This window comes from Cebidichthys violaceus, unplaced genomic scaffold (genome assembly GCF_023349555.1).
Source record: "Cebidichthys violaceus isolate CVI_PGR_0920_01 unplaced genomic scaffold, fCebVio1.0.p SCAF_83, whole genome shotgun sequence".
Lineage (NCBI taxonomy): Eukaryota > Metazoa > Chordata > Actinopteri > Perciformes > Stichaeidae > Cebidichthys > Cebidichthys violaceus.
The window spans coordinates 477501-503768 of NW_027176968.1; the positions used below are offsets into that span (position 1 = coordinate 477501).

Sequence of the window (26268 nt, forward strand, 5' to 3'; positions counted from 1 at the left end):
GATAAATAGATGTATTTTTTGTTTAGAAAATATGAAATTGTCTGTCAACATTTTCAAATAGCTTTTTTGTCGGAAAAACAGTCAAAGTTTACTATCAATTAAAAGAAAAGCAGCTTAATCTCATGCTGAAACAAAAGAATGAATTATTTTCTGTAATTTGAATCGATTAGTTGTCTCAACTTTAATTCAGTATCTGCAGATACTACCAATCCCATACCTCTGCTCTTTTTTTTCCTATTTCAAACTTTGTACACCTCATTGCATAGAACTTTATTAAATATCTTCGGTTTTGGACTGTAGGATGAACAAAACAAGACATTTGAAGGTATCGCCTTCTTCTATAGGATATGTTCTGTGATGTTTTCTAGATTTAAAAAAAATGTTGGGTTTTTTTCAAATAATAATTGGCAGAATCATGAAAACAGTTGTTAGTTGCAGCCCAACATATATTGGGGATATGTGAGTGCCATCTTTGTTTTATTCTTTTACGTTTTAAAGGTTAACGATTAATTAATCGTTAAAAAATAATTGACAGATTCTGTTATATTGAAAATAACAAGTTGCAGTCCTACAGAGACCATGTGTTGATGACAGGTCTGTAATTAAACAGAGGGCTTAGTGTGTTTTCCATCTTCTTCTCAATCTGAACCGGTATGTGTTTTTAAGCATAAAGAGAAAAAGTAACTTGTAAGTGTGATTATGTTTGCATGACGGAAACAAACGTGTGTTTCTCACCTTTCCTCATGGATGGACTGATGCAGAAGAATGCTGTGAAACATGATGTTCAACTAGCTCGGGGCCAGATATCTGATCTGTGTGTAAATCTCAACCTACAGTTTGGAAATGAGTAAATTCAGACTTACAGTCTGCATCCTCCTTCCTCCAGTGATCAGCGGTAGTTTTGGTTTTCCTCTTATAGCAAAGGATTTCAGTGCTCATCATCTTACCCGAGCCAGAGTTCTTATTCTTGATACCAAAATGATGACAGTACATCAAAAGATGCTGCCATTTCCCATCTTTGTCTATTTTAAAGGGCCACTGATATCAATTGAATCCATTTAAATAGCCCTTGCTTTCCCCTTTTTACATCATTACTCTTCCTGTCACAGACTCTCCCCTCTCCTCTCCTTTCATCCACACATAGCAGAGGAGGTTGTTGCGAATAAGTTGACTGATCAGCCACTCGTTCTGTTGCTTCCCAGCTCAAATGGTTGTTTTGTGGGTGGATTGGTGGGCAGATTTGGCGACAGAGACCGAGTCCGTTTTGAAACCGCGTTCATGTATCGCAGCAGTCCCTCACAGATGTGCGTCTTTTCACAGGTGGTTGTTGTTCCCAAGCTTTGTGCGGAAAACTTTGTGTGTGTGCAATAGTGTGCATGCATGTGTGATATTAATCTGGGTTTTATCCATTTCTCACATAGGTGTAGAAGGACAGGAAGTGCCTAGCAACGATATCCCATGTGAATATATTGTGAGTGTCCTGATGTAATGGAGTAGTAACTGTGGTTATGGAGATTTAATGCAGAAAGAATCAGAAATGGTTTATTGCCAAGTACGTGTGCACATACTGTACAAGGAATTTGTCTTGGTGAATATTATATTATAAAAATATCACAGGATGTACATCCAATTAAGCATATAGCAGATTTACCTTCCTCATGTTTGACTCATGGACAATTTATAGTAGGGTATTGACATAGTAGCCTCATAGCTAAAGTCAGTGGTAAACAACCGTCTTTCACTGTTTTACAATCAAGCGAGTAGAAAATTGCCTTGTTACATAAATTCAACAGATACAGATGAATCCAAAACACAGCACAGACATGCAAGGTCATATACAATAGGGAGTGCAGTCGATAAAACAGTTATGTAATAGCAAAAAAATAGAGGTGGAAAATGTGTTTCAACTAACATGGACAGACACACACCTCTTTGGTTAAGTCAGGACAACTCCCTGATACTGTGTTTAACTCTGTCAGACAGCCGCTGTGTGAATAATACGAGTTCTGTCTGCATGTGTGTGTTTTATGTAAGGGGGTAATAAAAGGATTAACAGAGAGAGAGAGAGATGCACATTAAGAGAAGACAGAATCCAGCAAAAATCTTAATTAAGTTTCATTTTTGGATTACTTTCATGTGTAATTATGAGTTACATCATACCCACGCCCTCACTGTGTGTGTGTGTGTGTGTGTGTGTGTGTGTGTGTGTGTGTGTGTGTGTGTGTGTGTGTGTGTGTGTGTGTGTGTGTGTGTGTGTGTGTGTGTGTTTTTGTCTGTCTGTTCGTCTGGATGTGTGTGTGTGTGTGTGTGTGTTGTTTGGGTGTGGTGTGTCTAAAATCAAGCCAGCATTAAACTGTGTACCAGGCCACCGACTGCTGCAGGACTTCTCACATTTATGCTTTGTAATTGATTCAGAGTGTGATTTACGTGGCTCACGGCACCCACATGTGCTCGCCTGCCTTTAGTTGTGCAACACACACAAGCAAGCACACACACTGGTGTGCCCATGTGTAAACACACACACACACACACACACACACACACACACACACACACACACACACACACAGGCAGACACACAAAAGCTCTGAGTTACTAATCACTGCAGCACATAAGGCACTATTGTATTTAGCAGCTTCATGGCACTTTTAGTGACACAGTCATTCACTTTTCCCAGCAGCTTATGACTGTGTGTGTGTGTGTGTGTGTGTGTGTGTGTGTGTGTGTGTGTGTGTGTGTGTGTGTGTGTGTGTGTGTGTGTGTGTGTGTGTGTGGGTGGGTGGGTGGGTGGTCGTCTCATATTCCATGTAACACTGCCAGCTGCTAAAAATGAAGACGTGACAGGGGAAGTGTGAGTGTGATAGTGAGAAGTGGGGGGGGTGTGTGTGTGTTTGGGAGGGGGGAGCTGCATCTCAGCCCAGATTACATGCTCTGCTTGGTTATCACTGTCTTTTCCCATCAGGTGTTGAGTCAAATAGATTTTCTTTTAACTTTTAGTTAATCAGATTTGTTTTGATACACTCATACTGGTAACCTTCATTTCACAAATCCAATTTTGCAGTTGAGAAATGTATGAAAGTTAATACAGCATCAACGAAGGGAGCGTGAGTTTGGTTCGGTTCAAGAAAGAGAGAGTGAGGCAGAGAAATCCAGAAAGGGAAATTACAAGATAAGGAGATGGTTATTAGCAGTTCACCTGTTCTTCTGGCATGTTGTGGTTTGTGGCAAGCCATAAAAGTGGGTTACTATTACAGGGGAAAGGTTAGATAAGGGGGCGACGACTTATCAGTTTTGGTCTGTAGCCTAAAGCAGCCTTGAAGTTGTTGTGGGTGATGTGGGCAAAACTGCTGTCATTATGTTATCTTTTCCTTGATATTGATACATTATAACAAATAACAACAATAACAAAATGTACCTCTCCTTGTATGATGTTTGGGGAAAATGAAGATTACATGATTAGTGAAGGGTCAAGTGTTTATCAAGAATCATGGATTTTAACTGGTATTGCTATTGACTTCTAAGTTTCTTGTGACATCCATGTTCCCTAGTCTTAACGTGAATCACCTTCTTAGCCAGTACCCATTCTAACATGGGCTAAAAAAAAACAAACAGAAAAACAACTGACACGGTGGTTGCACGTGGTTGTCACAATAAAGCCCGCATCAGTGTTAGGAATCAAACCCAGCCCACAATGGGGTGATTCATACATGAGTGTGTGGGAGGTGAACTGTGTCTGATGGCCTCTTCTAACCACCTTTAAACCACTGAGAGATCCACCCTGGGAACAAGCAGGAAGGGGAGAAAGAAAGGAGGAGTGAGAGAGGGCGAAGATTAGTGAGACAGGGATGAGGAGCCGGACACTTTGATTTACAGATCTCCCATCATCCTCTGCTGCTCATTGACTGGCTCCATTGTGGCTGCAGTAAAAGCGTGCTGATTGGTTGGTTGGGTCTGAATGTCACTGCTTCTCGTCCGTGGACTGTGGAATTTGTGTGTGTGTGTGTTTGTGTGCGATGAGTTAATAGCTGTCCATTGAGTGGTTGATTGTGTTCTGTTGTCCACACTGGCTCCCTTTGTCCAGACACTACACACGCACGCACACACACACACACACACACACACACACACACACACACACACACACACACACACACACACACAGACACAGACACAGACACACACACATATATATATGAATCTGAACCAGGCATTCCTCCAGTGGCAGGACCCTTGCCAAAAGAGAAAGAGAGTACTAACTAGCTAACAGTACCATTCATAGTCATGGCAGTGCGGTTCTTCCTGGCTCCGGTTCGAGACATGAATGGGTTGGAAGCTAAAAATATTTTACTGCTTGCTTTTTATGCTCTTTTTACTCCTCCTGCTCTTCTCATTACTCTTCTGCTCGGTTGTGTTCTCTCCCAGTGCATGCCAATAAAGCCTGCGCTGCATTAGGATGCGTTTAATAGCATTTCTGAGTTTATAGAGTCCGTCTGTGGTTGCAGTTCCTCAAGGTGTGAATGTGTGCAAGTAGCCCCTCGGGTAAAAAGACTGGTAAACAGAGGCAGGACATTTAGAAAGACAGCAAACAAAAGGGGAGGACGGCTTGCAAGAAAGGTCATGGGGAACCCAAACTTGTGACATTATAAGTAGACCGTCTGTGTTTTGGCCCGCTGAGGCAGTGGGGCGTCCTGGCCTGCAACATCCTGAGCTGTATAACAGACAGGCTGACTAAATGACAGAGGCAAAGGGCTGCTTTTTATTGGTCAGTGTGGGTAGACCATGCGTCTCACTGCCTACCACAGACAGAGGGGGAAAAAAATGGAGAAATTGCGAGATAGAGGAATGAGACATGAAGGGGAAAGCGGCAGACAGAGACTGACAGTAATCCAGCAAAACTCCCAGAGAGAGGGAAGTAGAAAGATGGCGAAGTGGGTTGATCATTTGATCCAACGTTGGGAATTCGCTTTACCACAAAAATACCTCCAGTGCAGTATGGGAAACGGGGAAAGAGGCTATTTCAGGCTTTGCTCCTGTTTGTTATGCCAGCCAGCATCTCGGGGCAGCGTGGTGGTTTTGCAGAGCTGTAAGTACATTAACATGTGAGGTGGGAGGAGGAGAAGAAGAGGAGGAGTTGTTTCCCTCAGGGGGGAGAAAATGACCCCATTGCACCACTGTGCCCTCTTTTGTTTTGTCCCCCTCTCTCAGATTAATCTAAATCCATTCAAGAGGATTTATTGGCAACATAAAGATGACTCTGACATTGCCAAGGTTTAAGTGCATCTCTGCCTCTTTCTGGTTGGACGAGGAGCAAGTACAGCAGGGTGGTGGTGAGAGAGGAATGACACCCTTTATCTCGGTCAGTAAACACAAGCCGAGGGAGTCCCTGCATTGTTTATACTGTGTCTCTAACTCCCCACTTCCATACGTACACACTTAGAGGGCACTGTAACACAGTCGCTCACACAGAGAGACACACATTTGTATTAATGGATACGCAGGCCTGCAGTGCACACACACAAAAACAAGGTCAAACTCACGCTCACTTTTGCATGTTTGCAGGGCACACATAGACACACATGCATGCACACACACACACACGCTCAGAGGCTGCGGTTGGACAAAGCAGTGGTGTGTGTGTGTGTGTGTGCGTGTTTTTTGTGTGTGTGTGTGGTGGATTGTTGGCAGCCAGTATACAGTGTACTGGTCAGATCCCAGCACACTCAAGCTTCCGTCCTGCCTGCCAGTCTGACCACTAGTGGCTATGTGTGTGTGTGTGTGTGTGTGTGTGTGTGTGTGTGTGTGTGTAACTACTCTACAGCATGGTGGAATTCAGTGCATCTGACTTTGTCATAAACCAGAGATGATTTCATACAAAACCGTGCATGGATCATGCAGCTTTTTTTTTCGAAGGAGAGCAATGCTAAAGATGGTTTCTAGAGCTGCTGCTGTTGTCTGGGGGCACTGTCCAGTATAGAGCATACATTTCACACTCCAAGTTCAGACACTGCAATTAAATGCCAGAGGGTAAACTAAACGCACTATATGGTAAATTAATTTTGGACGGCCTCTTTCTTTCTGTCTTTCCCTCCATCTCTGTCTTTGCTGTCTTTGCTGTCTTCACCGCCTCATCCGTCTACCGCATTATCTGTCCTCTCTGCTCAGCCAAGCGGACCTAAATTCAAATGATCCATCTTTCTCCATACAGGCTTGCTACAATTTGGACTTGACTGATCATGTCTGTACATTACCGTTGTCTTTTCACCCCACTTTCACAGCATTTCTACTTCATGAGGTAGTCTACAGCGGCATAAAAGGAGGGGGATATGAGGGCTATGACAGGTTCAACTTTACGTAACATGCGTACATGGTATGATTGCTATTTCATGGAGGAGTCGTTTTTGTTTTTGTGGCCTGGAGTTCCAGGGATGAGGTTTTATTATGCCTTGGCGCCGGCGCCAGCTGTGGCACAGGGATTATGTTATCGGACTTACCCGTCCGGTCCATTCTCGTGAACATGATATCTCAAGAACGCCTGGAGGGTATTTCTTCAATTTTGGCACAAACGTCCAGTTTGACTGATTGGAATTTGGTGGCTAATTATGACAATTTCACGCAAATGACTAATCGGGTAAAATGATGAAGTGATGATATATTTTGGACAGACATGGATGTAAACTACAGCTTGCCTGGTTTGCATAAGTGTACAACTACGAGGCTGTAATTCAAGTGTAACGAAGCTGTAGCTGACGCGGAAGGCTCATAACCAGAAGAGTGCAGCGTTGACAAAGGCAGGGCAAGACAGGGCGAGGAAAGTAAACAGGCGTAAAGTAAACAGGCGTAAAGTAAACAGGCCAAGTTGCCCTTGAGCAACGCATTGAGCTTGAACAACTCCATTGGAGTTGCTCTTTTACCAATAGCAGAGCTGTATGGATGTGAAGCAGGGCTAAGTGTGCCGTTCAGCTCACCTTCCACAAAAAGTCCAGCGGACTCTTGAGGACACCAATTGCGTGACTTTCCCCTTACTTTGATCATGGAAAGATGGTTTTCTGTGCGTGTGTCATTTGTATACCATCACGTCCTATAATCCAGACCGCTCCATCCTTGTGGTTTCCATGGCTACAGACAGTGCTGGATCCCTGCTGTGAGGCAGACATGCACCGACACCAGACAGATGAGAGTAACTTCAACCGGTAGTTAGAGCCGAGTCGTGCTGAGAGCTGAGACCCAAGTAATCCTCTAACAGGGGTCTTTTTTTCTGTCTTTGTCTCGTCTTCGGATGTCTTGGAGAGGCATCAGAGACATTTCCCCTTCTCTCTTTAGTTAAAGCGAGGCTATAATTAACATCAAACCTTACCAATCACGCAAAACAGTTTTTCCGACTTTTAAGTGGATTCAATTTTAAAATGAGATGGCTTTGGCATGATCGGTCACGTGGTTCAGCTCCATTGTGCAAGAGCCCAGAAAACGTCTTGAAATGTTGTCCGTCAGACTCTTTGAAAACCTCCCAGAGATGTCACACCTGTTGCTGCTGCACGTGTGAGTCTGGCTGTATGTTGATCCATGCAATAGCATTATAACTTAATCCATTTCTTTTATTTTTGATCATTTTGGGATGGACGGATGAAATATGCGCAACATTTGCTGACAATAGAAGACAATAACAGCTTGTCTCTTTAAGTTTTCCTTGCGGATGTTTTGTTTTTTCATTCAGGAAGCCTGTTTATTCACTTAAGCCCAGCTGTTGGGAATGAGGAATTTTAGCATTTAGTTGTTTTTTTTGTGACATTTTGAGAGTTTACTCAAAATTCCCTTGACGGTTGGATGGAAACTTGGATTCTCCCTTCCCTATTTTGCCTTTCTGGAAGCAGCTTTAAACATGTATAAGGACTAAGGACTAAGGACTTTTGCTGTCTCTCTTTTGCTTTGTTTCTTTCTGTCCTTCCTCCCCTCTCCTTACTCTGTCCTCTACATCTTCTTCATTTGTCTTCTGATCTGTTCAGACGGCCTTTCTACGCCTTCTTCCTCTCTTCCCCCCCCCCCAATATCTTCTTCCTCTGACTTCTCATCTGTCCAGGTACAGGCCCCTCGGGGGAGAAACACCAGAGACGTTAGAGTCACTGTCTGATCCAAACTGAATGTCTCATTTTGTGTGTGTGATTAGAATATTTGTCCGTATACAGTAGAGGACGAACTGCTGCACATACCTGCACCCTTGCCTTTATAATGCTGGTATAAATATCTTCATGCTCTCCGATCATTACTCTCGAGATTCCTCTCCAGTGAGTATATTAGTGTGTGTGTGTGTGTGTGTGTGTGTGTGTGTGTGTGTGTGTGTGTGTGTCAGTGCCCCATGCCTGGGAGAGCTAAGATGTGGTAGTTTGATATCACCGGCGCTCTTTCATCAGTGAGGTGATTCTCCTGCTATGTGTTTGAACTGCAGTGAATCAAAGACAGCTTGTTGTACAGCTGCAGCTGTGGCCACATCACCTGCACACTCCATCTACTCTGACTTTCTTTCTCTCTCTCTCTCTCTTTCCCCCTTTCTTTGTTGTTTTGCGATCTTTCATAGCGTTCTGGGCTTTGTTCGTGTTTTTTTGCCGTCTTTCTCTTTCCAAGGGTGGAGGGGAGTCACAGGAGAGGGAACAGAATAAGGGGGATTTTGTAGATAGAGGCCCGTGGATCTTTTCCTCCATCCATCACTTTTGCTGAAATCACTTTAGAAGAAACAGTTACAGAGAATAGCATTGTGTGAGTGTTTTTTAAAAATGTTGACCTATCCTTTAACCCTCAATTATTTTTTGCTTTAATAACCAACACCTTGCATCACCACGTTTTGTGAAGCATGAAGCTTCTCATTGGAATCATTTTTATGTAAGGTACCATGAGGTCAGGGATAATTGTGGCACTAAAAGCTTGACTGAGACTTAATGAATGTAACTGTTCCATTGACATTGAGATAGAAACTCATGATTAATACCTGATCTGCATAATAAGCTATTGGTAACTTGCATCGGTGCTTCCTTCAAAGAAGTACTTTACACTAAATTTGTGTTTTTGTATTAATTACTGCTGCTTTCAGTGTTGGAAACGTTTTCTCTCCCATCCGTCATGGAGAATAAAGCTTACAAAAGTCTTTTCTAGTCAATCTGTTCTTCTTGATTATACGATCATAAATATCTGGATTGTCTTGATCAGCCTTGGGATGCAGGGATCTTATCTGTGCTTGTTTTATTTGTAAATATGCTCATTAATGGCTGTTATAAACTGTTATGCTTGGTTCTCTCTTCCTAACATTTTCACATATTTTCCTGATCCTTTCCCATGTCACACAAACATTAAGTCATTTGTTTTTTTGAAGGGCCTTTATCTTGTTTTCTAAAGATGATTTATTTCAAGACACAGACTTCTTTTGGGGTTTTATACTCTACTTTATAACTGTGTAAAGTAGATTTTAAAGTTATCTTTAGAAGTCACAGTGTGTTTACAATGTCAACATACTACAAGGTAAATTTAGCTACAATTAGAATACAATCCCATGCTCAGGCTTTCCCAGTCTGTACTTTCTGATTGCATCTTGATTAAAGGCTGAGTTTTGAAGCATTCATCTCAGAAACAGAGTGACAGGACCAACTTCATGTTGACTACATTGATGTGGCCCGTGTGTGTAATTATACTGTAATTCATCATGGTAACGTTGTGATTAAACTCGTTTTGTTTACTGGTTTATTTGTAGCAACGTTGTGTAGAGTTCCACAATAGAAGGCGTCACAATCCAGTGCGTGGGCCGTGCGCTCATGGGAACCAGAGGGGCTTTTAGTGTTCGGGTCCTCGGGGAGCCGGGCTGGGACTGTGTTGTTGTTGATGATAAAGGCACTCCCACAGTTTTAGGGTCATAACATACAGCGCACATACGCACACAAACACACACTCGCATACAAGGAGAGAAGTTCCTGCCTGAAAATCAATAGTTATAGATAGAGTTAGAACTTTGGCATCATCATAATGTCAACTTTCAGGAGACTAACTTTCATAGACTCACACATGCCTTGAGGATCAGATACTGTATGTGTGGTTACACACATGCACATATCAATGCACCCAAACAAATGAAAGCTTAAGTTAAGAGATGTCGAGCGGAGCCAAAAAACACACAACAGACTCCTCCATCATCTGTCCTTTCAGTCGCACAGGGAATATGTTGTTACTTTGTTGTTTAGTCACATTCCTTCTTTCCTTGATTCCTCGTCTTGGCTTCTTCTTCCCTTTTTAACAGTATGTTTACAATCAGTGTAGAACATATCGCTTCCAGTGACGACCAGTTAAACCAAAAAGAGATTTAAAAAAAATAAAATAATTTTAGCCAGGTATTTACAAGCGGGAAACAAAGTATAAGAGGAAAGTCTTAAAGTATAAATGTGTTATATTTATTTTCTCCTTTCTTATCCTGTCAATGATCTCATGACCCACTGTGGGGGTTGAGACCCAAATATTTTGCCTTTAACAAATATAGTTCCTCCTGAAATCTTAAAATAGCTGTAGGCCATATTGCGAGCTCAATATAATCTTTACAGTTAAATGATGAAAACTGCTATCCATACACATGATGCAACAATCCATTCCTGTTTATATTTGTTCCAGGTGCATCCTGAAAAGATATGTGGATCAACTGGCACATTTTCTGGCATGCAGGGGTAATAAGGGGCAAAGGAGGTGAGGTTAGGAGTTGAGTGTTAAGATTCACCCCCTGGCAAGGCCGTGACGGTGAGAGGACGTATCTAAAGTATCCATCATTGAGGCTGAATCAGGGGAATGCAGGCTACTTTACCCGCAGGCGCCAGGACTTATATATAGGCTGTACACTTAAGGACGCCAGCGTTGCCCTCCGTACGCCCTCCTCTCTGGATGCAACATACGCCTCCAGTATATTCATCTCACTGTCGGACTGCTTTCTCAAAAGTCATGTTGTAAGAATCTAAAACACGTCTTGTTGTCAGGATTAGTTTGTTGTCAAATTAAGAGTTAAAAGAGGAGCCATTCTCTAAATGGAGACAAACATTTAAGGTAAAGAAATGCCTTTTTTTTTTCTTAGCTCAGTCTCGTGTCTGTGGATTTTAGTGTTTCAGATGTGTGGATGTGAGCAGCTGTAGGGGAAAGGTGTTTTAACTCAAATCTGTGAAGTTTTTTTTTCCTCCCCAAAATGTCAATGTCTCCTTTCTTTCTGTCTCTCTAAGCATGATGGACTTCCTCAATTCTGCTCTTTTTAAGTCTGATTATCTCCTCTGCTAAAACCCGGAGTCTTAATCCCAAACAGCGCAGTGTGTCACTGGGAAAAAAGGAGATGGGAAGCTTTTAAAGACACGGACGAATGACTGATGCTTTTGAAATGAGCAAGTATTTCCCAAAAGATGAAACAAACTCTGGACTTAACTTGATACAAAGGCCCAAGGCTTTTTGAATGGATCATTATAACTAGAAGCTCCTCTCTCTTGACTTCATAATGAGGCTTTTTCGGGAAACTGCTCTTTATTTGCTGACTGAAGGGTGGAGATGGGGTGAAGCCAGTTTCCCAGAGGTTGACTGACTCCTGACTTCAAAGGCCAACACAGTCACACTGTCACTGCTGCTGGAGGAGCCAAGTCCTGAGGGATCACAAGTGTGTGTGTGTGTGTGTGTGTGTGTGTGTGTGTGTGTGTGTGTGTGTGTGTGTGTTTGCGCATTTCCACTGGTGGGGAATTACACTTTGAGATTGTTGATTAGAAAGGGGCGCTTAAGGCAAGATGGCACGTGTATAATTGAATAAACCAAGGCTTGTTGCTCTTTGTTTTCTGAGAACTGAAATTGTAAAGATAAAAAGAGAGAATGATTATTTATATTCAAGTATCAGTATTGATGGTACCAGTTTCATCTGTTGAAAGTTGCAGTAAAAAGGAGCTGAAAATATTCTCAGCCTTTTATATTATACTTCTTCGAAAACTAATAACTCAAATCCTTGACTGTGAAGTTGATGCCTCTTTTCAAGAATTAAAACGTGACTTAATGTATCCACAGTAGGCTCTTTCTTTTCAGTTATTACTGTTATAAACCTCTCTCTCTGTGTGTGTGTGTGTGTGTGTGTGTGTGTGTGTGTGTGTGTGTGTGTGTGTGTGTGTGTGTGTGTGTGTGTGTGTGTGTGTGTGTAACGGCATACAGATGTGAGACGAGGACATGGAAGGCTTGGCAGTATACCGACAGAATGACTGTGTGTCTGCCTTCTCTGTCTGCCAGGAGCTCAGTAACTCACTGGAAAATTTGGAATCACTGCCTGCTCATGTTATACGGAAAGACATAGACACACACACACACACACACACACACACACACACACACACACGTTTACATTTATAGTATTTACTGAAAGCTAATGGTAAGAAGAAAGACATCGACACACCAACTTAACATGATAGCATTTACTCCCCTCTCAACTTTTATGGGAATACGCACACACACACACACACACACACACACACACACACACACACACACACACACACACACACACACATACACACACACACATGCACACTGAGATGTGAGCCAATGACACATCCCAGCAGCATACGGCATGCCGTCATACCATATGCATGAGGGATTTGAGGCAGACAAGGACTTGACTTGGGTTTTGTTGGAGATTTGTGTGCTGCTTATTGTGTGTGTGTGTGTGTTGCACCACTCCAGATAAGGCAGGTCTAACAAGGCTGTTGTCCTCCCTCTGACCTACCTTACACAGCCACATACTGCAAAGCATCTCATTCTTCATATTGACTTCCAGTAGTGATGATGAAATCCAGTCCTTACTGTCTTTTCAAGTTTAGTGCTCTGTTCTTCTTTAGCTCATTGAGTAGATTCACTATGTGTAAGTCACATTGTATGAATGATCTATTTTATGTTTTTTGTATTGATCAATGTTGATAATTATTGCAATATATATTTATCGATAATAAAAATTATAATAATGTTCACTTTACAGTTTTTTTGAAACCACATTTTTTTTTTTTTTGGACTGAACTGATCAAATGCTAATTAAACGAGTCATCTTTTCGGGGTCATGATGCTCAAAACTATTTATCCACATCATTGAAGATAATATCCAGATCATTTTTGAGGTTGTGAGATGTGTTTGAACAGCAAGTACCTCTAAGCTTAGATTATTTTGTTACATGTACTGTTATGGGTCAAAAAATAACTTCTGTTCTCAAATGCAAATTTTTCTTTTCTCCTACTGGCTCCCTGTCAACTCTAAGTTCAAATAAAAATCCTTACTGCCACTTTCAGAGCTGTGAAAGGCGGGGGAAACCTCCTACAGTATGTTACTGAGTTACAGCTCTATTATCACAAGTGCATCACTTACGTCCTCTGAGCAGAGCCTGCTGGGTGTTTTCCTTCAGACTTGAAACCAAAGCTGATCAGCCTTTAAAGGTCTGGATCCCATTGGACGGTTTCAAAAAGCAGCTTCAGACTTTGTTGAGGTTTTTTTTTCCATTGAATTTGTTCATATTATTTTCATCTCTCATTGTCTTTAACTATTTATCATTTTGAAGTGTGTGATAGTCTGTAATTGACATCACTGTCGGCCAGCCAGCGTTGCGTGTGTGCGTGTGTGTGTGTGTGTGTGTGTGTGTGTGTGTGTGTGTGTGTGTGTGTGTGTGTGTGTGTGTGTGTGTGTGTGTGTGTGTGTGTGTGTGTGTGCGCCAGGCTATTGGTCAGTGTGTTGGTATGATAAATTGTGACAGTAGTCGGTGTGATGGTCCAGGCTTGCAGCCAGTTAGAGCCATAGTAACAGCACAGTGCACACACTCCGCCTTTGAACTGCTGCTATGCTGCTATAATGAGGGAATGTTCTTTTCTAAGCCTAACCCAAGGGAGTGTGTGTGTGTGTGTGTGTGTGTTTGTGGCATGGTGAGTCATACATGCTGCAGCCATTGTCTTTGTACTCTTGACATGCTGGCCTATAACCAAAGGTCTTGTTGTTTTCCTCAGCCTCCAGGTGACAGAAACAAACCAGGAAGAAAGTGTGTGTGTGTGTGTTTGTGTGTGTGTGTGTGTGTGTGTGTGTGTGTGAGAATATATGTTGCCCCAGGCGATATACTTTCCTTACATACAGGGTAGTCACACATGACATCACCACGTTCGTTCTACTTTGTAAGCTTTGGCCTAAAAAGCTGGGCGGCCTGTCAAGAAACTGTGTATGTGTGTGTGTATGTGTGCACGTGTGTGTGTGTGTGTGTGTGTGTGTGTGTGTCTGTGTGTGTGTGTGTGTGTGTGTGTGTGTGTGTGTGTGTTGACAGTAGAGACAGGTCCCCAGCTTTTTGTTAAGTCCTGGTTTGACATTATTGGAGTTTAATAAGCCATACTTGAGTCGGCTCGTGTAGTAAATCTTTGCTTTTGTGCTGCCATATTACAAACAGATGTGCACACACACACACACACACACACACACACACACACACACACACACACACACACACACACACACACACACACACACATTGTAGAGATACGTAAATACAGCTTGGAGCTATATTTGGCAGCCAGAAAAAACACTCTTTCCTTCACTTCTTATGTTTGCTTTAATCTTTGATCAGGCCAAACCCAGTTTTCTAACCTGTTTGGACAAACAAGCTCTTTTCATTATGTCATATTACATTATGTTCATTTCTTTTTTATGCAGCCACTTATGTTTCAATCTTGTTTTATTCTGCCATCTTATTACCTTTTGTTCACACTGTCTTTTACTGCCCTCCTTCTCGCTTTTCTTTCAACTGGTGCTTCCTGAGTGTTCACACATTTTCATTGAGGCAGTAGAAGCATCTTTCCTTGTCCTTCATAATAGTAATAATAATACTTTAATTTTATATAGAGCTTTTCTAAATACTCAAAGACGCTTCATCTTCCTCCCTTTCTTGTGCTCACCTGGATTGGGTGTAACCAGCTATTCTGAAATCCACCACTACATTTTTAAAGCTAGCTAGTTCCTAAAAAGTGATTTCTTGAATGTGGTTGCACCATTATAACTTTAGAAATGTCTTAGCTATTAAGTGAAATTGATTGAGGGGAATGCTGTCCAATCAAAAGATTGAACTATAAACAGGACGTCACTATATCGCATCAGAGGCTATAACAAAGCTGACAGAAATAACAGTTGTTGGGGGGCAAACGATATGGTGAACTTAACTGTTCTCTTTTGTAAAAATAGGTGTTGCCGTCATTTAGCTATGTATATGCATAAATGAAGAAATGTCTGTTAGCGTTAGTAGTATTCATGCAGTGAGAAATATGCGATGATCTAACCAATGCTATTTAGTATTTTGGATCTATGTAGTGTTTTATTTGTAAAACCATCCCAAATTACATCAATTTATAAGTTATTTATAAGTTATAAGTGTCAGATCAGATGTGTCGCCAATGTATGGAAGCATTAGTTGCTTTACATTTTTAGTGGCTACATAAGAGCTAGTTTGTAATGGGTTATAGTGTATGGAAATGTAAATCATCATTTAGTAACAGTTAAGCTTTAACTCATCAGATCGAACACACAAAGAGCAGGTGCAACTGGCTCCTAGCCAGATGTTGTATGGGGACACACCTCAAAGAATTATTCCATTTGGAAAAGTCTCTCTTGCAATGTATGTATGTTTTCCTGCACATTTACATGCATACTCATCGATTGATCGACGTAAAATCCCAAACTTTGACTGCGGTGTGCTGTACAAGAGGGCTGCTTTTCATTAGGAAAGTCTAGACCTAAACACCGGGCTTATAGCGGCAGAGCCACAGCCACATGCTCGGCTAAACCCACATCTCAGCCAGAGACTGTATGCACTTGGCACACAATGAGGGTTTATGGGTAATTGAGTGAATGAAACACCCTGTCCGTTGATGTCTCAAACAGATGAAATAAAAGCACCATTAAAAACATGAGCACACAAAGAAGGAGAGAAGAGACTGGTGGTATTTGTCTTTCAGAATCACAGTGTGTGGATACAACCAAAGAGGTGCTGATTGAGAGAGGAAGGATTAAAGAAGAGAAGAGGGAGAGCGCTAGAAGAATAAAATAGGAGACATTTTGAGGGCAGATAGTTGGCATGCACTGGGAGGGAAAAGGAAAGGACAAGAGTGAAGATTTTGGTGGTCTTGTGGTGACGTGGACCAGGAGAACATGGCCCCGTCTCTGTGGATCAGGTTCTGTGTGACGCACTCAGAGACAGTGAGACTCACGGACATGTGCACACATTCATACCCTGAGATGAAAAGGCAGCCGGACATTCGACTGTGAGCAGCCACTTGGGTCACATGCCCAAACACAACGCCAAGAATAGACTCTAAACACTGGGGAGGAAAATAACACGGTAACGGCGGATGTGGCATGTATATGTGTGTGTGTGTGTGTGTGTGTGTGTGTGTGTGTGTGAGTGAGAGAGCTAGAGAAAGGCAGATTTGTGTTTTTCACATGTTTTTAAATGTGATTGTGCTTTACATTTATTCATAGGCTTAACTGAGCTTATAAACGAGCAATACAGTTACTTTTTAAAGTCTTGCTTTCATCCCTGGCTTTAATGAAGCCCTTTTAGTATCAATCAAAATCTTGATGTTGTGATTTTATTGTTGTTCCCACTAATTTTCCTTCAGTTGAGGTTGTGTGCAGCCACAAGTTTAATAGAAGGGAGGGAGGAGGGTTGAGTGAGAGGTTAGGCAGGTCCAGTTTTATGGGCTTGTTTGTATGTTGGGTTGTAAATACCCCCCTAACAGGCTTAAAGTGACAGCTGGTTCCACAGACCGCCATAGCTGGTCCTGCTGAAACTGCTGTACAGTAAAACACACCAAAATATCAAGATGATATATTTCATTCTCAAATTTAAAACTATGGTGAGATGACATCGCCGCTGCCTTTTAAGGCTTTCAATAAAGAGTTGAAACCCACAAGGCTTTGCATGCCAGATCATGAACAGTCCCCATTTAAGAGAAATACAACAAGAAGTAGACTTCAGTAGAGTCGGGGTCTTAGAGGTAGATGAAAACCGCTAATAGTAGGGAGGAATTATATTACTGTTGAGTCGATTTCCACCAAATTTGCCATACCAACATACATCATGGAAATCCTGATTACAGGGTTAGGCCTAAGGGTCAGCAAAAAGCAGTAGCATGAAGTGTTGTAAGAAATGTAAGTCTTAATAAGTTTAGTCTTCCAGACTTTGTAGCGATATCAGTCACATATTATTGTTTTATCAAAGGGTAATTAAAGAAACACATGTTTTTTGGATTGGAGATCAACAGAAACTTTGTAAAAAAAAGATAACACCAAACATTCCTTAGATCCATTTTGTCAAATGTAAGGATTTGCTGCCTCTTTCTATTCAATGAATATCTTCTCGTTTTGCACTGATGGTCCAACACTGGGGAACAACTTTCCATTAAATATGAGATAAAAATAAGAGGGACATTTAGAGGTTTTCTGGTGTAATAAGGTGACAGGATATTAATGAAATTGTGATATTAATCTGTTTTTGCCCTATAGTTTTGTCTTTTTAGTTTAGTTTGGACTGATGTAGTAAGAGTCTAGTCTTACTGTTTAATTTAAGGTCTTTTACATGTTAGCACCGTATTGGAAAAAAGTGTTTTCACTTTAACATGTTATCCCTTGGATTGGTGTTCATGAATAAATCAAAATTGCTTTTTACTGACTCTTACATTATAAACTATTAATTGTTTGATTGTGAAAATAATAAGTATTGAAAATGTAAATAACCAGTAGTTGCTGTCCTAATTTGGATGATGGTATTCTTCTGCTCTGGCTCAAACTGACATGATTGGTTGAGATGTTGAAGGCTGCAGAAGGGATGAAGAACACGTGAGACAGGCTGTACCACAAAGTCCTGATTTAGATGTGGTTTTGTGTGTGTTTGTGTGTGTGTGTGTGTGTGTGTGTGTGTGTGTGTGTGTGTGTACTCTTGCATGGCGGTGAGATAAGGAGGGGTGAGTCAGTGGTGGTTAGGAACACGATGACTCTCCTCACCTTCTCGGTGACGATGGGGCCATGGCGACAGGGGTTTGCGGTTAGAAACCCTAATCTGCTCCTCATATGACCCTCTGATGGACAGGGACAGCAGTCAACGCACACATACACACGCACACACACACACGCACACACACACACACACACACACACACACACACACACACACACACACAAACAGCTCTCAGACTAGTTAGTCTAGCTTTGGCTCTCCAGTCTAAACATGCTCTTATATGGATTTGTGTTAAATTCTGGAGATCTCCACTCTTTCTTTCATTGTAAACACATAGTCCTGCTGCCTACATGTAACTGCCCGGTGAGCACAAACATGTCTGAAAGTCAGTATGTTTGGACGTCCAGAAGACGTCTTTAGAGGAGTGAGAGACATTTATTTTTATACGTCTTCCTGTGGCACTGTATATACTGTGCGTCATTGATGAGACGTCTTTAAGATGCTACTTTTAGACGTCCAGACTACATTTCCAGAGAGGCCGGAGGTGTTTAAGATGTGAACTGTGACAGTCATCAATATTTTATACTTCTTTTTCACATATCTATGCTTGCTGTATTCAAGCTTCTTTAGGGGTTGAGCACAGGATTGGTTGATGCCTTTATTCATTTAAAAAAAAAAAAGAAGAAAAATCAACCTCATTCAAAAAACGACAACAATGTTGCTTTTTCCCTGCATAATATTCCTGTTCTGTGTGAAAGTATTCATGGAAAAGTAACAGTTTGCCTGATTTTTTACAAACAGTAATGCACTTGCTGTAAGTTTAGCCTCTGTTTCCTAACATCTGCCTCTGTTTCATGTAGTTTGCAGCTTTAAATGTTGGCCTCTTTCGCTCTTAATTGGTTCAATAACGATGCGAATGTGATCAGAAATCACATAGGAGGCAGTCGTCAAAATCTGTCATGGCGATGCCTGCTCCCTCTCTTTCTCCTCTCTAGTGTCTGATTCACCCTCGGTAGTCTCTGTGTGTGTGTGTGTGTGTGTGTGTGTGTGTGTGTGTGTGTGTGAGTGTGTGTGACTGTGTGTGACAACCTGTCATGCCACACTTGACACATATCACCATACTTCTGGACTTCACTGGCTGCACCGCTCATGCATCCCACGATCAGCTGCTAGTGGGCAGATCCATCATCCTGTCAGTTTACTGCTTATTTCCATGATTGATGCAGTTTGGTTTCACAAGTATTGGGTTTAAGTGTATGAGTGAGTCTGTGTATTGCAATTTTTTTACATTTGAATTATGTCTGTTGGTGTAAAAACACTGCGGCATCTGGGGAATGTTTGAGTCCATAACGTTTTGGAACAAGCCATTAAGCCCTGACCAGCAGTGGATCTGGGACTTGGTCTGATTCTGGCTCCATGTCGTCTAGTCTTGGTCTACTTCTCTTCCTTTTTGGGCTCTAAGTGTGGCTGAACACTCACCACCTCCATTATAAATTATGTTCACCCGTTCGTTTTGTTTGTCATATTAGCTATTTTTGTACCGCTGATAAATCTTTACTAGATTCCACTCTTCCGCTGTTAAACACATTTAATCTTAATGGGATTGGCTTTGCTAATTTTACAGCAGGACCATCTTTGGCTAAGTGCGTTCTTTACAAATGCATTATACAAATATGATGATAACAGACCGATGTCAGTGGTCAAGTTGCGTTGCGGGTGGTGTAGGTTTTCCTTGCCAGGTTTTGACACGAAAGGAGAATGCATTTAATAAAAAAGATGATCTTTTTTGGTTCTTTTTTACATTTTTGGTTTTGCTGCATCAATTTTGCTGCATTTTTGTCCCCTAATGTGTCCATTGTGAGTCTGGCAGTGTTATTTATAGGAGTGCAGTTTTAAATTGATGGAGTCGTCTTCTAAAGGATGATGGGGGATCAGTTTTATTGAAGTGCACTTTGTTGAACTGATACTGATAATACTTCGGCTCATTGATTTGAGCCTCATTGCTCCAAACAGAACCTTTTCCTTCCTGCTTTCTTTCCTCAGGTTACTGTACGGTTTTGGATATGTGCGCATTCAGCTGTCCAGTTCCTTGTTGTTGGTGTAAGCTGGTGGCCTTTGGGTCTGCATTGTGAAAGCAGAAATAAAGTGGTTGACTGGCGGAATCATTTGATTTTATATATGTGTTCTTTGTCTTTTGCGTCAGCATGCATGTGTGTGGGCAATGCGTGTGACACACTGTCTGATGTCAGTGTGTCACCTTGTGCATTAGCAAAATGTTCTTTTTAAAGTTGTAACAATGCAGAGGCCGGATCAAAGTGAGCTCCAGGCAAGGCAGGGTGGACAGTGTGTGTGTGTGTGTGTGTGTGTGTGTGTGTGTGTGTGTGTGTGTGTGTGTGTGTGTGTGTGTGTGTGTGTGTGTGTGTGCGTGTGTGCGTGTGTGCGTGTTTGTGTGTGAGAAAGTGTGTGAAAGTGTGTCGGTGTTTATTTTTGTTTGTGTGTAGGTGTGTGCTTATGCATGCTTGAATTAACGTGCGTGTTTGTATCTGTATGAGTGTGGCACTGAGGTGTGTTTAATTGTGTACGTTTGTATCTGCAAATGTGTGCATGTTCTCTTTGCTATTTGTGTTTCTGTGTGCACAAATATGAATGTGTGTGTGTGTGTGCACACTACATGTTTGAATATTTTTTTAGCAGATGCCAGCTTTCATCATCATCATCTCATGTGGCCTACAGTGTTGCTTATTAGTGGCATGTTTTTTTTACCCTCTGCAGTAGAAAAGCAGGGTGTGTGTGTGTGTGTGTGTGTGTGTGTGTGTGTGTGTGTGTGTGTGTGTGAGAGAGAGAGTGAGAGAGAGACTGTGTGTTAGCCATACAAGGCCATGCTTTTTTAACCAGGAAACATTTAAGGATAAGAAAAGACGTGAGTCAATGTTTTCCTTCATCTGCTCAGGAGCACAAAAACATCCTCTTTGCCCTGAACACCTTCTCTAAGGAGATATACAGTGTGTGTGTGTGTGTGTGTGTGTGTGTGTGTGTGTGTGTGTGTGTGTGTGTGTGTGTGTGTGTGTGTGTGTGCGTGCATGCGTGTGTGTCCGTGTGTCCTGTAGAACTGTGGAGGAGCACTTGTGCCAACTCAGCCTGTGAAGCAGGAGCGTGCAGCCAGTTGGAGATGAGGAGGAAAGAATTAAGTGAAGGAGGGATGGAGATGATGAAGAGAGGAGGGAGTGTGAGGTGGAGAATAAAAGGGGAAGAGGAAAGCAGGAGAAAGGCAGAAATGATGGACCGAGTGAGATTGAGAGTCTTTTATGTTGACTTTTCAGCTCCTTCATTGTATTCATGGTAACTAAACATTTTTAAGAAGAATCCTTTAGGTTTGCGGTATTTTGTAACATTACAGATTTTCCAGAAACAAGTCAAACTCGAGAGTGCATGTTCTGTGTGTAGTTTTTGATGGTATGTTAAATGTTGGGTTAGCCGTGCTCAGCTCAGCTTCAGTCAGAAACATGTGAAGGAACTGACCCTTCGTAGCGACTGCTGACTACGAAGCATGAAGGAAGCAGCTGATGTCAGTCCGCTAATGCAAGCACAATTTCACTAACTTACACTATGCTTTATTAATCAATGAAAGGATTAAACTCAAAAATATTGTCTCAATAAATTGATTGTATATTAATTGTTAGAAAATAGATTCCAAAGTACAAGTATTCAGTTTACTGTGAGATATAGAGAAAGACGAAGAAAAGCATCACATCCTGGTACACACTCATTTTTGGCATTGCTTTTACTTTATTATTATCAAAATAGTTGCCTATAATATTAATAAACTACTTGTTGCAGCTCTTAATGGATGCCCATAGGATAATGTATGATCTTCTCTAAACTGTAGGAAATAGCCTGTTGTTGTCTCTCTGCTCACAGTTTCCCCCACATAGACTTTATATACAATTATAATCATGGACAACATTAGTTACACTAAAATTGTAAAAAAAATAGTCAGGTTTGTTGGAGCCAGGGCTGGGCAAACTTAATGCTATCATTTATGGGCGTTCAGTGCTATCTACTTCACACATGTTTTTAGTTTGGTCTGTGCAGTGGTACATTTGTAATGTTTTCAGTGTGAGGCCATTCTCAACTGTGCTGCCTATAGAAGCAGAAATGCCTTTACTGCTGCCTACTGCAGTGACCTACACATACCACTCCACTTTATTGGCTGGTAGGGAAAAGTAATAGAAAACAGATTGATCAACTTCTGTCATAACATTGAGATATATAGCAACTATACAGATGTAAATCAGCAGTCTTTTTGTCCCGTGTTTCCTTTCTTTATTTCCATTAGAAATGCCTCCACAGTGATTTTATAAAACTGTCCCTATAGGCCTGGACCTGCCTGCATTCAGCTTAGTTCAGCCCTGACTGCTGTTCTGACCTATAAAGACCACTGATATTACTCTGGGACGTGTGTGTGTGTGTGTGTGTGTGTGTGTGTGTGTGTGTGTGTGTGTGTGTGTGTGTGTGTGTGTGTGTGTGTGTGTGTGTGTGCGAGCGTGCGAGTGTGCGTGTCTCCAGAGTGCAGTGATTTGTGCTCTCAGCAGCATGGGTCTCATCCAGACAATACGTTTGGCAGATATAACGAGAGAACCCCCAAGTCTCTGTCAGACACACACACACACACACACACACACACACACACACACGCACACGCACACACACATCTGTACATATTCAGTCCTAAAGTTTTGCCAATTGTAAATAATGGTTATTTTATGTTTTGTACTATTTGTAAAATCTAAACAAACATATGTAAACTTTCTTACTTCAGGGTTTATGAACACAGACACTTTAACCTTCCCTTGATGCTTAATTGTGTCAGATATCCTTTGATTGTTCTCCTGCTTGCATTTTGGCTTGTGTACAGACGTCTGGTTTGCAGCTCTCTGCTTGTCTCTGTGAGGGACCTGGCGGGGCTTTTCTTTGCAATCCAGGCCGCCAAAACTCCAGCTCTCCTCCTCAAGAAAGACTAATGGCCTTGTGCATCTGGCACAGTTAACGCAAAACCTCTTGCTGTGTTTTAAATTACACATATTTGACTTTAAGGTTTATTGGAAAGTAGACAGAGGAAGATTTGGAGGGGATGGTTGTAATATTCAAACTTAGTGTTATGAAGATGTGGTTCATGCTTTGTGTTGGACCACCAAAACTCTCTGCAAACAGTTTGATATCAGATTTAAAGAAAGAAAAACTTAATTACCTTTAGTTTGCAGTTTTCTCTCCTGCACAAGAAACACAATTGTTTCTCTTCTTACCATTTTGAACAGTTTGATTGCCAGACAGGCCATCTTTCTCCTTTGTCTCTCCTAGTCTGACTTTCTCTGCAGCTGTAGCCGAGGCAGAAAATGATGATAATTGTGAGATAATGGTCCCAGTCTGACGAGGACAGAGCTGTCCTTCAAAGTATCTTTCTATCTATCGACACACCTCTGTTCCTCTGCCAAAAAATGACAGAAAGACATCTGATTAATCCACAGCTGATGAACAAACTCTGAATCAATTTGACTCTATTTTCAAGAAAGTATGACTGTTTGTGTGGAGGCAAACGGGCAGAGTCGATAAATAATTCATATATGGATTACAGAAAGAGGAAGATAATTGTGTCATAACTGCAGTTAGTTCGTTGGACATTTGTTACAATCAGAGTGTGGTAGAGGGGAAAAGAGAGGGAAAGATTTAAAGACTGAAAGGATAGATGGATGGAACACAGAAATTGATCAAATGCATTTATAGCTGCACATTGTAGTACAGAGTTTGCACGTGTTTTGTATTAATTTCCTTATGAGCATGTGTTTGTGTTTCTCAAAGGAGAGTAATGTTGTATAAAGCCAATTAATCCCTGTTTTGTTACAACTGTTGTCCCCCATTGTGGGGCAGAAGTCAATTTCCACAAAGCCACTAGTCTCTCACTCGGTTCTGTTTAGTATTTGATGGCATAGCAGAGCTCTCTGTTGTCTTTGTGTGATCACAGTAGCAGCACTGGGGTTGTGCATCAAGCTGTGTGTTTGTGTATACAGTGAGAGGGCTAGTATAGACCTGTCCTCTCTCCCTGGGGGTATGTTTACGGTTCCTATTTGGGCCTTCTTCTTCACAAAGACCCACTTCCCCTGTGAGGCCCCTAACACACACAGCAAAACAACATGCAAGTATTCACGTGGGCAAAGTCACTCAAAGTACACAACTTCTTTTCGTGCACATTTGCTGATGTTCGCACACACACACACACACACACACACACACACACACACACACACACACACACACACACACACACAGGTTGTGACAAGTGGCCTCTGGGGATTTAGTGCTTCCTGGGGAAGGTCACATTGAAGGAAATACTTTTTTTAGATGGGGAGAGGGAGCAAAGAAAGAGAGAGAGAGGATTGGAAGGAGAGAGGGGAAAAGTTTGTCACAAATAATCTCAGGGAACACAATCGACCTTCTTTTGCTCTGCTTTTGAATCCATTCATGCAGACAGAGAGCAATAAAAGAAGTAGGATGTGCAGGAAGCAAAGTATTAAGGAGACTGATAAGAATTCCACTGCAAATTGCATTATGGTGCCCTTTGTCAAAACCTCACATAAATCTAATAAAGGTAACCTTCACTATGTACTTTAAATCTGATGAAAATGTGTTGGTTTTACAATGAAATAAACCATAGTGCTACCTGTATTTGTAGTAAATACCGTGTGAGAATTAACAAAAACAAGTTTTTTTTCATATTTTCTTGCAAGACTTCTTAAAAATAAATTCACATTTTTTATGTTTAATGACATTCCTGCTTTCAGCTTTACGCTTTCGCTTGTTGACATTGAACTGAAAGCTGATACCTCCATGCATTCTCCACTAACTCGCCCATAAAATATGTCCAGAAAAAAAAGAAAAAAAGAAAAGAAACATCGCTCAGCTGCCACTAGATCACAGCAAGGCTTGAACAGACGCCACAGAATGTGTGTGTGTTCGTTACTAAATCTTTTTTTTTCTGTAATATGTGTCAGTGAGGCATGTGCAGGCATTCATGAGTGGGTGTACAGTATGCGCGTGCATGTGTGTGGAGGTTGCAAAGTGTTATAAACACCAGTGGAGTTTGTTTACATGCTCGATATCACTTTGGGAAGCTGCCGTTCACTAAGATATGTACACATATATTTAGTGTGTGTACAGCAAAGAGGAAGGAGTGTGAGTCTTTGTGTACGTGTGTGTGTGTGTGTGTGTGTGTGTGTGTGTGTGTGTGTGTGTGTGTGTGAGATTACTAACCCATAATAGTCTATTTCTAACTGTCTGTCCAGATTTCAAGTGCAGCTTGCCAGGAAGTGTAATTTCCTGCTCAAGAGACTGATTCAGCAGCATCCAGCTGTTGTGTTTGTGTGGAGAGAATGGAGACGCAAAGATGAGGCGACCGCCTGTTTTTTTCCATACAACTACTTTATAGTTGTTTTTCCAGGTGCCACGAGCCCCCATCCCCACCTTGCCAGCCACTCTCCCCCACCCACAAACCCACCAATCATTCCTCCCCCCTCCTCCCAGTTGCTCTTTTTCACACTTTTAAGTAAGAACCTTTGGCTCCATACTTCTCCAGAGAACCCAGGATAGATCATATGTCCGCACTCTCAGTTATAATAGTTGTATTAAACTTTCAGTGTTGTTCTTTCTGTGGTTATTCTAAAAGCCCTGCATCCCTGTATGCAGTTCTGAACTTATATCAACTATTAGCTGCATGCCTGTATTGGCAGGGTCTTCACAAAATGAAATGAAATTGTTTTAATATCAATTATTTGAGTTCAAGACTGTGGGTTTTTACTTTTTTGTTTTCTTTTAAAATTATATTGTAGATTGAAATTTGCGCTGAAAATAACACTTACATAACCGGACAGTTTCTATAAATACAGTTTGTTTGTATAGTTAAGCTTTAGAGTGAGGTGTGTGGTTGTGCCTTTTCACCACAGTATTACATTTAATGTGTGTGTATTTATTGTATAAGCCTGGACATAGGAGGGCACAGCTCTGAGGAACATGTTGCCTCTGAAGGGGGAGTGAAAACAGAACAAAAAGAGAAATTTGTGCAGTTAAAGACTAAAACTGATACAAGAAGTAAATAAAAATGACTTCGGCTCTGTTAGTTCCTGGCAAATGGAAATCTGTATGTGCCTACATTTTGCTAACTTTAAGTTGTAAAAATGTAACTTGTAGGTTAACTGATATTTCAATTGTGATATGA

General features: G+C 41.4%; 1 protein-coding gene across 1 annotated transcript in view; it reads left to right on the top strand.

The window, feature by feature from the left end:
- ppp2r3a (protein phosphatase 2, regulatory subunit B'', alpha) overlaps positions 1-26268 on the top strand; it is a 56719-nt gene that overhangs the window by 2547 nt on the left and 27904 nt on the right. The gene's annotated exons all lie outside the window — the stretch shown is intronic.